At 39.4% G+C, this 13,002-nt stretch overlaps 1 long non-coding RNA gene across 1 annotated transcript; it reads left to right on the top strand.

Annotated features, from left to right (window-relative positions):
* Nucleotides 1-10,802: 10,802 nt before the first annotated feature.
* Nucleotides 10,803-12,977, top strand: LOC120293452. The gene is made up of 2 exons (XR_005551255.1): nucleotides 10,803-11,528; nucleotides 12,643-12,977. It is a non-coding gene; the product is annotated as an uncharacterized LOC120293452 (long non-coding RNA).
* The last annotated feature ends 25 nt before the right edge of the window (nucleotides 12,978-13,002 follow it).

Genomic DNA, 13,002 nt, shown 5'->3' with positions numbered 1-13,002 from the left:
TACCCAAAACGATAGAAAATCGATCTAGTGCCGATCGACGAGAATTTTGTAATTAGGTGAAATCACCCACACTTTGATCACACATCTCAGTCGAATCGATATATCCCTAATCTCGGATCGATTTTGATAATGCCGTAATGACTCTTGCAGACTAGCACAGTCGAGCAGTCGACTTCTGGTCGAATTCTCAAGTCCATTGCATTAAAATCTTTTAATGACTTCTCCAAATAGTCTAGTTATCTCACGAGTGATCGGCTCTGAATAGCATTATAGACGCGTCGATGAAAGATCTGATTTATTCAGTTGAAAATAGTATTGGAAATTCAGGATGTCGCAAGGTCAAAACGACTAAATCTTTCCTCAAGTTGGCTAAACAAAACTTAAGGCGGAGAGAGAATGATGGTCCTATCGCGTAAGCATTGTTGAGTAATTCTATTGTCGGGAATGGCAAAACAAATTTAGAACTAAATCACGAAATATGTGTCATCATTGAGCAATTAAACAATACAAGGTTTATAGTAAGCCACATCATGAAAATATGAAGGGAATTTACCGATATTCTTTCTTCATTAACCGTAAAAACTTTATATAGGGATTGATCAACCAATAGTTGAAACATTCAGTCTTGTTTCTACATTATAAAATTGGGGGAATGTCATTGCTCTAAAAATAGAACAAGCCCAGGTAACTTTTTATCTCTCAATCTCTAGGAGCTCTATCAACAAGAGAAATTGCATAATGGCCCTCCAAACTTTCAAAGAGAGAACATAAAAACTGGAAAATTGACCAAATTCCTGACCTGGGTACAACTCTGCATTAAATTCACAATGAATATGAGAAATGAAGTATCAATTGTAATATTGAAAGATATAAATATAGATAATTCTTACATGTCAATCATCAAGAGAAATTGCTATTGAATTCAGGTCCATGGTCGTAGATGACAATTCTGCATTAAATTCACAATGAAAATGAGAATTGAAATATCAATTGTAATATTGAAAGATATAAATATGGATAATTCTTACATCTAAGTTCGTCAATCATCAAGAGAAATTGCTATTGAATTTAGGTCTGTGGTCATAGATGACAACTCTACATTAAATTCATAATGAAAATGAAAGTTGAAATATCAATTGTAATATTGAAAAATATAAATATTCAATGGTTATTTTTTTTCTCACTCAATTTAAAATTTTCAAGTTCATCTAAGTCCTCCTCGATCAATTGTGAAAGTAGTGCGGATTGTAGTCAATCTTGAGTACATATAAGAGCCTCTACCATCATTAGGGTCAATGAGCTACGAAATACATCAAATACTTTTGAATTGTGTCAGCAAAACCTGTACAATGAACATTTCTCTTCTTATTGCATACATACAATGACAGATACACGTATAAGAAAGACAACACAGTTTAAAGCAGGGGCCTTAGTCAATATTCTTCTCTACACATTAAATTTGGCAAGCAAACTCTCCATACAGCAACATTGTACAAAGCGAAATCCACTATGATTAGAAATCACACAAATGAAGACCTCCAATATGTTCTCCACTCAAACCTGGCCCTAAATGCACATAACTTGTGGGCTTCAAGCATTAATAGATGCAACTCATGCCAGGGAAGGGCTTTCTAAACTCAACCAATTCAAAATACGCACACCGCATACTGTAAAATATGGCATGAGTCTTGATGTACAGAAGTTAAGAACAAGATCAATTTGAAAAGGCTTGATATTGGTGAAGACAGTTTTTTTTTTTTTTTTTGGTTGCAAACAATGTCAAAAAAGCCTTTAACATCATGCACTCCAACTGAAACAAAGGTTTTTGCTCTATTCATGTTGTAGAGAGCCTTTAACATCAGCAAGAAGCCCTGTAACAACACCCAATTCGTGCAATCTTAGAGCTTCGGGTGCTCAATCAGGCATCAAAACGAGAAATGGAATAGCTTTTCCCCCGCATACTAGGAAATGTTTAATTTAAAAACTGTAGCTACGATCAAGGTTCTGCGAAAGATGCTTGAATACACGACACTCAACGGTAATATGCATCTTTGCTTCTATTCACTGTTGAAAGAAGTACTAATGGTAAACCAGTGATAGAAAGGACAAGATAAACATGGAGTGCACAAACAACGTTGCATCGGCAAAATGCATCATAAAGAAATGAATTACCTCAACAGGCTGAAGGTTTGAGGCATGGCTGAGGAGAACAAAGGTAAATCATGGGCGATAGGATATTTAACATATCCAGTGTCTCACTACCTTGAAAGATACCCCAAAATCAATTACCTTGGCCATTGGTCTTAAGCCAAAACCCTAAGCGATTAAACTATGGTTCTCACCTACCTAATGAACAAGCTCACCAAAACAAAATGGCTCAAAAATCGCAAGTGCAGCTGTCTCCATTCTCAGCTCAGAGATCAGAGTAATTTAGACAAACTTTATCAGCATCAGGAAAGCCTACCTTCGTGTTGGACAGCTCGGGTTTTTGGGTCGACTCAATTTAAAGAAACAAAACGTCAGAAGTGACTCCGGATCTAGTAACCAAAACTAGAACCCATGAAGTTGTTCAAGCACATAAACAGGAAGGATTCTTGCGGAGCACCCGAGGAAAATAAATTCATGCTCCAAATGAATTCACGCTCGAAATGGATTATAGCCCATGAAAAAAAAAGAATTATAATTGTAAGCCTTTTAATCTGAAGTAACAGAAGTTAGAACCAAGTCATTGTTTATGTAGAAGTGATTCCTGGAGCCAATTTTCCAATCCAACCCCAGCTTAAAGAAAAGAAAAATCAAATCTTGATGAATAAAGTGCATTAGTTTACCACGAACAACCAATGCTAAAGAACGATTATGAAGCAATAGCTTTGTCTGAGGAACAAAACTCATCCCCCCTGGCTACATGCAGACTCATTCATTTGCATCAAGGCAAAAGTTCAACCGCAATAAACCGGTACTCTTTATTCGTATCTACTATGATAAAAGAAACAACCGACCATTGACACTAATCTTTACTCTTAATGACACAAAAAGGGGATCAAGAAACATGGGTTTTGCCTTTACTGACGCCCATAACTCGCATACAACCAAAAAACAACGAAAAAACAAAAAGGAACGTCGGCAATGAAAGATGAACAATGTCTGAAGACAAACCTAAAAGCGAGCGATGGTATCAACAGCAATGGTGGTGTATGCGCTGCCCATGTGAAGAGGGGCATTGACGTAGTAGAGCGGCGTTGTGAGGACAAAAGGGTCAGTCTTCGAAGTGCTGTTGCTCAACCCAGCACAGCACATAGCTCACCGTTACCGACAAAGAAGGAGAAGAAGAAGAGAAAAGGGTATGGTGGAACAACCGGTCCCTCAATCGGTCGCCGTCCTTGTCACCGTTGTCGTTGCCATCCCTGCCGCCATCGCCGTCCCTATTGCTGTCGCAGTCACAGTTGCCGTCTTTGTCACTGTCACACCTTCAAGACGAGAAGAGACATGAGAGAATTAGAAATAGGGTTGGCCCTTTACCGGTTCTATTTTTTGATTTGTTAAACCGATCAGAACCGAAAGATTTCGGTTTTTAATAGAAACCGAACCGAATGAAAACCGAATCGAAAAAATCAAATTTTTCAGTTCGATTACTAACACCCCTAATAAACGGGTTAAATGGATCGATTTGGGTCGAACCATTTATGACCCAATCCACCCGTTTAACGGATATGGACAATACGCAAACGACATGTGTCGATCAATGAATGATTTTCCATTTAACCCAGGTAGAGTGTTTCACCTACCTAATATATTCTCCTCCTGCTCGTATTTTTTTTTTCCTCTCGTTAGTATGGGTTGCCTTTTTTTCCGAAATATCTTTTCATTAATCTTGCAGAAAAAATAAAACAATAACCCCCCACCTTCCTTTCCTGTATTACACAATATACGAGGCCCTTGTCAGCCAAATCTCTTTTCTTCGTTATTCTTTCTCAATCCTGCCTTGATAGGACCACAAAGAAATTCCCATAGCATTTTGAAAATATCCTTTAAAAGACAATCAATTCTCTCCACCGTGATATCCTTATCCCATTTGAAATTACCACCCAAACATAATTCATAAAATTAACTTTGGTAAATTTTATATATATATATATATAATTCTCTTTTTCTCTTTTGGCTTAGGACGTGCTTATACATATCATTTCATTTGTCTCAATGGCAGCACTGCCAAGTCATACTCTCATGCCATGCCATGTCGTGCTAGAAATTGATAATTTTATGCACATCGTAAAACATCGATTGTGTGAGGACAAACATCATGTTTTGACACAAATCCAAATAGGCAAGACAAAGCCAACTTCAATATCTTGTAGAGGTTACCTTTTCTTTTGTATTTATATCTCACAATCTAATTCCGAATAATAGAGAGTAGTCATTTTATCACAAAATTAAAAAGGCATTTTTTAATAGTTGAGGAATGAAACCACAAAAGTATAGCATAAGTTCAATGACTTGAGTGCAATGAATAGGTCTTTCGGCAACCCTGATGGCATGACTTTGCACAAGTTCGAATTTTCTTCACGTCCACTCCAACTTTCTCGGTGTCTTCATGAGTTCAAATATAAAACAAGAGAATTAAAAAGGTACTCACATCAAAATTGAAATTGAATTATTTTAAACAAGAGCCTATATATTGAAGTCCAAGGAAATGAAATGATTCAGTAAGCAATCATCCTCTTGTAATAAAAATATATCAATGAAACGTAGATCAAGCAAGAGAAGAAGATTATGCAACGAGTTTCTTAGTTGTATGGATCTCATAAGAAGTTACGCTATATCTTTGATCTCGATGTGAGGATTATTACCTTGATAGTAGTTAAGGCAAGTAGACGATAAACAACTGACGTCGCAGTGCTTTATTCCCGCAGACGTCAAGGACTCGCTGGACTGATCCCTGTTTTCGTAGCACTTGGAGACACATGGAAGAGGTGGATTTGTAGTGGCATAGGACATTGTACAGAAAAGCTCGCCTAGAAAAGATGTTCTCCAGCCCCAATTAGTGGCACTGATGGATGACCCCGATATCATAATTTCCATGAGGATCACCGACCCCATACTCTTGGTTGTTGTTACCATCATGGCCATTTCCACCTTCACTGTTCTTACCCCCTCTCTATAAGAAAGATGAACCTTGTCAGATATGTTGGATACTGAAAGCTACTAAATTTTGTAACGTTTTTACCACCCTCATCAATTTGTAATGATTTCCATCCGCTATTAATATATGACGTTTTATATTGACTTTGCTTCTATTAATTGCCAAATGATTTTTAATGGCTCTTTCTTAACAGCTCTTTTAATGGCCCTTTTGTTTAAATATAAAATTACAAACCACAATCCAAAAATAAAATACTCTGAATTAAGAGAATTTCCCCTTGTTTCATTTTCTTTTTGGTTGGGTTATACACATAACGTTGTTTCTATTCCTTCCAATATTCCAATATGAAGTATATAAGAATGTTTGTTATATCTTGGGAGGATAGCTGCTAGAGTCTTATGGGACAAGTTTCATATTCCAAAAAGCAGAATTATCCTTAAGGATGGTACTGGCATGCCTAGACGATTGCTATTATTTTCTCAACTTTTCCAACAAATTTCCATCTAATTCTTATTTTTCATATTATTTAATGTTTTCCAACAACTTAATGAGGTTATGTTTGATCTATCATCAAGGGGAATGATATGGATTTCTAACCAAATTTCAGGGCTAGTAAAAAGTAGAGTTGAGCAAAAGAAACCGTTAAGACTGGCCGATTTTAGGCAATTCCTAGGTCTTTGGTCTTGTTCCCGATTCTTTAAAGTTGGAATTGGTAAATTTCAGTCTAGTTCCCGTTTCAAGGGTAAAACTGCCCACTCGAAGATGATTATTTTTTTTTTAATTCTTAATAATTGCAGTGATGATGAGTATGGAAGGAGTAATCATTATATTGCTGAGAGAAGACATCGTGTGATCAGTAGTTTGGAACATTCGAGTCTCCTTTGATTGCAAATATTTTTCTTTCTTTCTATCTTGCAATAAATTCCCCTTATGCACTCGGATTTCTGATTTTAGCCCCCTCATTTTTGCGTGATTGGCATCCCCAAATCTCCCTTTGCTTTTACTCTTGGTTGCGCCTCCCCAAACGGCCAAATTCGGCTGACATACTGCTGAGTGATGGGGAGATCCCATTGATTCCTTCCCTAGATTTGCTCACCATAGTATGTCAATTCTTTCCCTTATCTTAGTCATTTTCTCCTCTTTCCATTCTCCCACCAAATATTTGGCCTTCATCCACTCAATCTTTGACGTGTTTGTTTGTGGAATCCAATCTCCATTCATTAGTTAGCTTATCATTAGACCGAGCTGTGGCGGAGGGCAGCCAAAGAAAATATTTTCCGAAAAATCATTTCGAGGAAATTTCATATATATATATTAGATTAGAAAATTCATTTTTCTACTTTGAGTCTACATATTTTCTTTAATCGCATATGATTTTTCGTTAAAAAATTATTTCCAACAAACCATACGTGTGATTGCAAAACTAATTCATGGAAATTTTTTTCAATCAAACAAACACACCATTCATTTCCTATAGTATGCATCAAATATTACACTCCCGTCCATTTGTCCAAATAAAATATATGTCCTATAAAAACCATCTTAAAATTTATGTCCAACACAATTATTTTACATAATCCTACTAGAGCGAAAGGAGGAATCCGCCCGAGGAGGGGCTCGCATCTGATTAGCTAGTTGGTGAGGCGATAACTTACCAAGGCGATGATTAGTAGCTGGTCTGAGAGGATGATCAGCCACACTAGGACTGAGACACGGCCCAGACTCCTACGAGAGGCAGTAGTGGGGAATTTTCCGCAATGGGTGAAAGCCTGACGGAGCAATGCCGCGTGGAGGTAGAAGGCCCATGGGTGTGAACTTCTTTTCTTGGAGAAGAAGCAATGACGGTATCTAGGGAATAAGCATCGGCTAACTCTGTGCCAGCAGCCGCGGTAATACAGAGGATGCAAGCGTTATCCGGAATGATTGGACGTAAAGCGTCTGTAGGTGGCTTTTTAAGTCCACCGTCAAATCCTAGGGCTCAACCTTGGATAGGCGGTGGAAACTACCGAGCTGGAGTACAGTAGGGGCAGAGGGAATTTCAATGGCAGAATTGTAATTCTGCACAAGCAGAGAGGCACGCGTGCAACGCGCCTAAAGCCTTCTTTTCGGGCTTTCTTCTTTTCCGCTGTTCCTTCCACCGTGACCAGCTTCGTTTTGCCACCTAGGTCTCCTCCACAGCCCATATCCGACCAAATTGATTTATGGGTTTCAAAGAGAATGTCGGGATGAACGAATAATTTCAAGAACCGGCAAAAACAACTAACGTATTGATCGGAATTAAGCCTAAAATGATCTGCCCTAAAAATCCTAACCACCAAAATTTCACCACTCGATTAACCTTTGACGATCAGTAATATACCGGAAAATTTAAGGGTTTTCTTCCTAATGGCAGTGTGATCATGCCGATCCATTATTGCGTGGTGGGTCACTCGAATTTATCCATACATAATTCAATGAAAATAAATAGAAATTCCAAAAATTTCACCAAGGTAGAGATTGTAAACATGCTATGATACCAATTGTTAGATTAAATATAAACTAAAACCTGATGATTTCGATTTATCAATCACAGATAAATTCATACAGAATTCGGGATCGATTTGTGGAAACGTAAAGATCAACATACCTCCAGCCATTGATGAAATCTGCAAAAGCAGAAAACCTTAAAACCTCGGACGGATCCATGTAGCACAATCAATCTACAATATGAGAACCACCAAATTTGTACGTCCTATTCTACTAGCCAATAACCCTCAAACTTGATGGAGTTTTTTCTGTAGTGATAGGGTTTAAACTAGACGACTTGACGTTTTATTCCATTTCTTATGTTACTGACATCTTCTATCAAGACCGTTATGGTAACATATTAACGGGCAAATATCACGTAATAGATGTGGGTAATAAATTGGGCAATAAATCAAAACTAATTGGGAATACAATATTGGGATCATATTTAGAATACTAATAAATATATTACAATATTACAACATGTCGGGCATATAAGAAAAATTGACATGACAAGTACCAACGACATGCAAAAAAAACATAATATAGCCAGACCTGTCTCGATCGACGAAGGAGGCAAAATCAACTACAATCTTGTATGGTCATAATCAATCCTGGTAAGGATGTGCATGATTTGGGGGGGATATAGGGGCATTAGGTAAACGTTTTTTAATATTTTAATTTATTCAATATAATCTTCTTATTCAATCTAGTCAATGAACTCTATGATAATATTCAATGTTGTTATTCTACTAATTTAAGTTTAGAAATGATATTGAACATTTTTCATATAGTTCAAGAACTACACTAAGCATGAATAAAAAATGTATGAATTATATTAAACAAATTAAATGTTCGGAAATGATATTTTATATTGGATTAAAATTTGGGAATCATATTAAATAAGTTAAAAATTTAGAGATGATATTATAGATCCTGCTAAAATTTAATGATTATTTATGTGACTTTTCGAAAAAAAAAATGACGTTGGTGGTTAGAAAAATCAAGTTTGCACACCCAAAGAGGAATAAATAATGGTCAGAGACCGGTGAAAACTGTCAGCACCAGCACAGGAAGAGCCCAAGTCATGCGTTGTTTTCTTACCCTTTGGACAAAAATGCCGCTGACTTGTGTATGTGTAACTCGTCCAAAGCATCGTCATTTACCCATCCTAGGGTTTTCTTAGAAAAGATACAAAGGACTGAACTAAAGCCAATCGAGGAATCAGGGTCAAAGTCCGGTCCGAAACTGGGAGTGTAGCTGGAAAAACCAAAACCCCAAGCGGATCGAAGAAGTGAACCCGGAACTAAAACACGGTCACGAGAGAGGAGGAAGGAGAGACAAGATTGATTCAAACACAAAATAGCAGTGCAGAAACTGTTGATGGCAACATATCTAAAACCGTGCTCGACTAGTGTCTTGATGGATGAAAAACGATATGTTCAACAAAAGCGAAACTCTAATCTAATCGTTCGTTGGACATATTATACCACAAAAAGAAAGATGAAACGGAATTTTTAAATGGCTAAACAGCGAATCCAGTTAAATATCGTAACGATATATCAGGTCAAATGTTGGCTCCTTGCGTGAGTTTCAAATTCCAAAAGCCCTTGAACAATCCAGTGATTTTCTATTAAACCTGAATACGACCTCTGGAGTAAGCCTACACCACTTGAAATCCCAGTAAGTATAAATTTTCGAAAGATTCTCTCCTGGAAAGATTCTCTCCTCAAGTGAAGTAGCAACATCATTGGACCATGTTCGTGCGCATCTATTGAATGTCCGCTGGATTTGGACGGGAGCATGAACGGTAGTTGTTGACCGAAGAAATGGGTCAAATTCGTTCTTTCCCTTTTTCATGCCAGATTTCTTCGCTTTGCGCTCGTAATATAAAACCATCCATCCTATCTTGATCGAGACAATGGTCCTAAGAACTGAGATTTTTGAACAGAGAAGTCGGTTTTTCCTGGTTCCTAGATAATCATGCAACCCATGGCCGAATTATTACTGCCATTGAAAAGACGTGGCTGAAAACCTTCTAACGCGGACTTATTCACCACATGCCATATCTGGCATTCCCGGCTGGAGGTTTAATCATGCGCAGTCGATTCATAAATGGGTTGATCTGTTCGTACGTGAATCATAAAAGCGCTGTTGGTATGGTTGAGCATTTTGGCTCGTTCGTGACACGTTGAAGCACATTCAATTGAAAAACAGGCTATGACCGTGCTACTCTTGTTGAGACGACACACATTTCAATGAGTTTTAGATTTGTTGGTATTCATTAAAACTCGCTTTTACACGTTTGTATTGAGTTTTTATGTTCAACGTGCTAAATGAGTTAGATCAATTATGCATATCTTGATGATACAATGCCTTTGATTAGATCATGTTTGGTTTAAATATGAAAACGTTCTACTATTGACTTGTCCACACCATACGGGATTTGGCATGCTCAGACGGAATTTAATCATGCACAATCCATTTATAAATGGGTCAATTTGTCTATACGTAACTCGTAACCCATAAAAGCGTTGCTAACTCGTTCATGACACGCTTGAACCCGCACTTAGCATACTGTTCCTATTGAGATAACGGGCGTTTTGATAGATTTTCGACTCGTTCTTGGGCGCTTGAACATGCTCACAACACGCCTGAATTATAATGAGATCTGCGCAAGGCACCAATTGCCAGCACTAAAATTCGAGGACGCGGGCACCAACAGAGTAGGTCAAAATAAGCAAAGTTTTAGCAAAAATCGACATCCAAAAGGTCATTCTATCGTCAATCATTATACCCACCAGAGAATTAAAGTACTCAGATATTCCGAAATCCCGTGTTCCACGCTGGTCAATCTCTGCAATCTTCGACCCAGCTACCGAAAGAGAGAGAGAGAGAGAGAGGGGGAGAGCCAGACACTGTAGGCCATCTTCTCGATCTGTTCATATGCAGAAGCTACGGCTAGAAGGTCAGCATAGGAGCGAGGAGTGAGATTTTGGAGATCTCACACATGAGCAATTAGGAGAAAATATTGGGTACGTCTTATGTAGCCAGCGTGGCAAACAAGAAGGCGGTCGAGCAAATACGTGTCTCGTGGGACCCACGATTTCAGAGGCGCCCATTTTGAAAATTTTCCTGTACTGTAGCTCTGCCGCGGGTTCTTTTATTGCGCCTCTCTCTCTACACTCGCTCTCTCTCCCCGAACGAACTCCCGAGGAACTCTCTCTCTCTGCCCTCGCTTTTTCCGACCGGCGAACCACCGCGAGCAACCGACAAACCAGGATACCGGCGAGACGACCGCGAGCGACCAACCGGCGTGCGACCTTCCTCTCTGCCCTCCCTCTTTCCGGCCGGCGAACCACTGCGAGCAACCGACGAACGAGGAGGATACCGGCGAGACGACTGCGAGCAACCTCCCTCTCTCTGCCCTCCCTCGCTTTTTCCGACCGGCGAACCACCGCGCCACCCCCTCCGGCTCCGGATCTGGCCCCGACTCGTCCGTCCCCTGCTCTTCTCTGTCTGCCCTCCCTCTCTTCGCGGCGAACCACCGCGTGACCGGCGAACCACCGCGCCCCCCTCCAGCTCCAGATCCGACACCGGCTTGTCTTGTACGCTGGAACGTTGGTGCCCGACCGCCTCACACCCGCCGGCCTGTTGATCTCCAGTTCCGCTCGCATCACGATCCCGCTCTTCTCTGTCTGCCCTCCCTCTCTTCGCGGCGAACCACCGCGTGACCGGCGAACTACCGCGTCCCCCTCCAGCTCCAGATCCGACACCGGCTTGTCTTGTACGCTGGAACGTTGGTGCCCGACCGTCTCACACCCGCCAGCCTGTTGATCTCCAGTTCCGCTCGCATCAAGATCCCGCCAGTGCTTTGGTTCAGGTAAAAGTCACAGGGGAATACAGTGATTTTGGTGGGAAGGAATCAGTCACATATTAGATTGTTTTCCATTAAAGTAACAAACGCAGTTTGATATACTCCTTCTCGGTCTCATTGGCCATGTATTGATGCAAAATGCTTAGAGGCCTGGTATAATTGCCTTCTTCACGGGCAAAAATCACCTGGCTGTTCTTGGGGAGGAGAAGACAGGGAAAAGCCTCTGTTTTTATTTTTCGGTAGTCCATTGTGAAAAGTCTCCTTCCCCCTGTTTCCTGGGAGATTATTGAAAACTATGCAAACTGCTGGGAGATTGACTTGAATCACTTCCTCCTTTTCTTGAATACCAATTTGTTGATTCTCATTTTTTCTCCCTTTGTAATATAACTAGCATAGTCATTCCAGAGGACATTTTCTGTCGATTCTTTATGCATGTGAACTGCTTTTGCCATGTTTTACTGCAAAATAACAGATACTACAGGCAGAATACTTTCTTGGTATCTTAAATTGAACCTGCCTTTTTCTTATTCTTCTATGTGCAGAACGTTGCCCGATTTGTTTAGCAGTAGTGTTTCCTATCACACTCTGAATATGTAAATTCCATCGGGCTTGTGACTTCCTGAACTCTTTTATCTGTACATCTTGTTTCTCATATTCTGCTTCCTTAATACTTTAGAAACCAGGGCCTTCTTGATGCATGGACATCTTTAATGATCATTTGTGTCCCCTTTAATGCAGCTGTTTACATGTAGGCTAAACATTTTTCTTAGTTCTCATAGCTCAGTTGGAAATGATAATGACTCGGTGGCGTTGAAACTGATGTAAAGTGTTAGGTAGGTTTGGCAATACAAATCTCTCGGTGCATGTGAAACCTATCAAGTAATGAACTTTTGAGACCATCACCTTCTTGTGTACTGAATTGGTAGTAATGGTAGGAAAATTGTACTTGTTATCATCTTGATATATAAAAATATTGCCAATGACTTGATCATTCAGGAGGTCACATGGATTGGCTCCTACGTTACAATATTTACAATCTATCCCGCATCCATGTAATCTAAATAGCTAATGTATCTATTATGGTTTTCCCTACCTGATGTTCGTGTCGATTGTCATTAAGGTTTTCCCTACCTGATGTTCATGTGCTATGAAGCGTGCAAGAGGATTATGGTTGAGGATGATGAAGAGGCGTAACCAAATATTTGACTAGAAGAAATACGAGGTCTTTTGCTATGGATCATCTACAGAAAGAGTGGATAAAGATGACTATTTTGTATACTACGATTTTTTTTTTTGGTTAGATGTATCTTTGTGATTGAATGGTTTAGTTTATGTTTTTTTCTTTTGCTCATACGATTTCTTCAGAAGAATTCTTCAAGGAAGTTCTTGTTACCAAGGTTGGTTCTACATGCACTCGCAAAGATATTCGAGGGGTTTACTTTTCTTTTGGAGTTCTATGTGTTTTGAAAGAAGGTATTGG

The sequence above is a fragment of the Eucalyptus grandis genome, chromosome 5, assembly GCF_016545825.1.
Source record: "Eucalyptus grandis isolate ANBG69807.140 chromosome 5, ASM1654582v1, whole genome shotgun sequence".
Taxonomy (NCBI): Eukaryota; Viridiplantae; Streptophyta; class Magnoliopsida; order Myrtales; family Myrtaceae; genus Eucalyptus; species Eucalyptus grandis.
The sequence above is the reverse complement of the archived record's forward strand: the minus strand, read 5'-3'. Positions and strand labels throughout refer to the sequence as shown.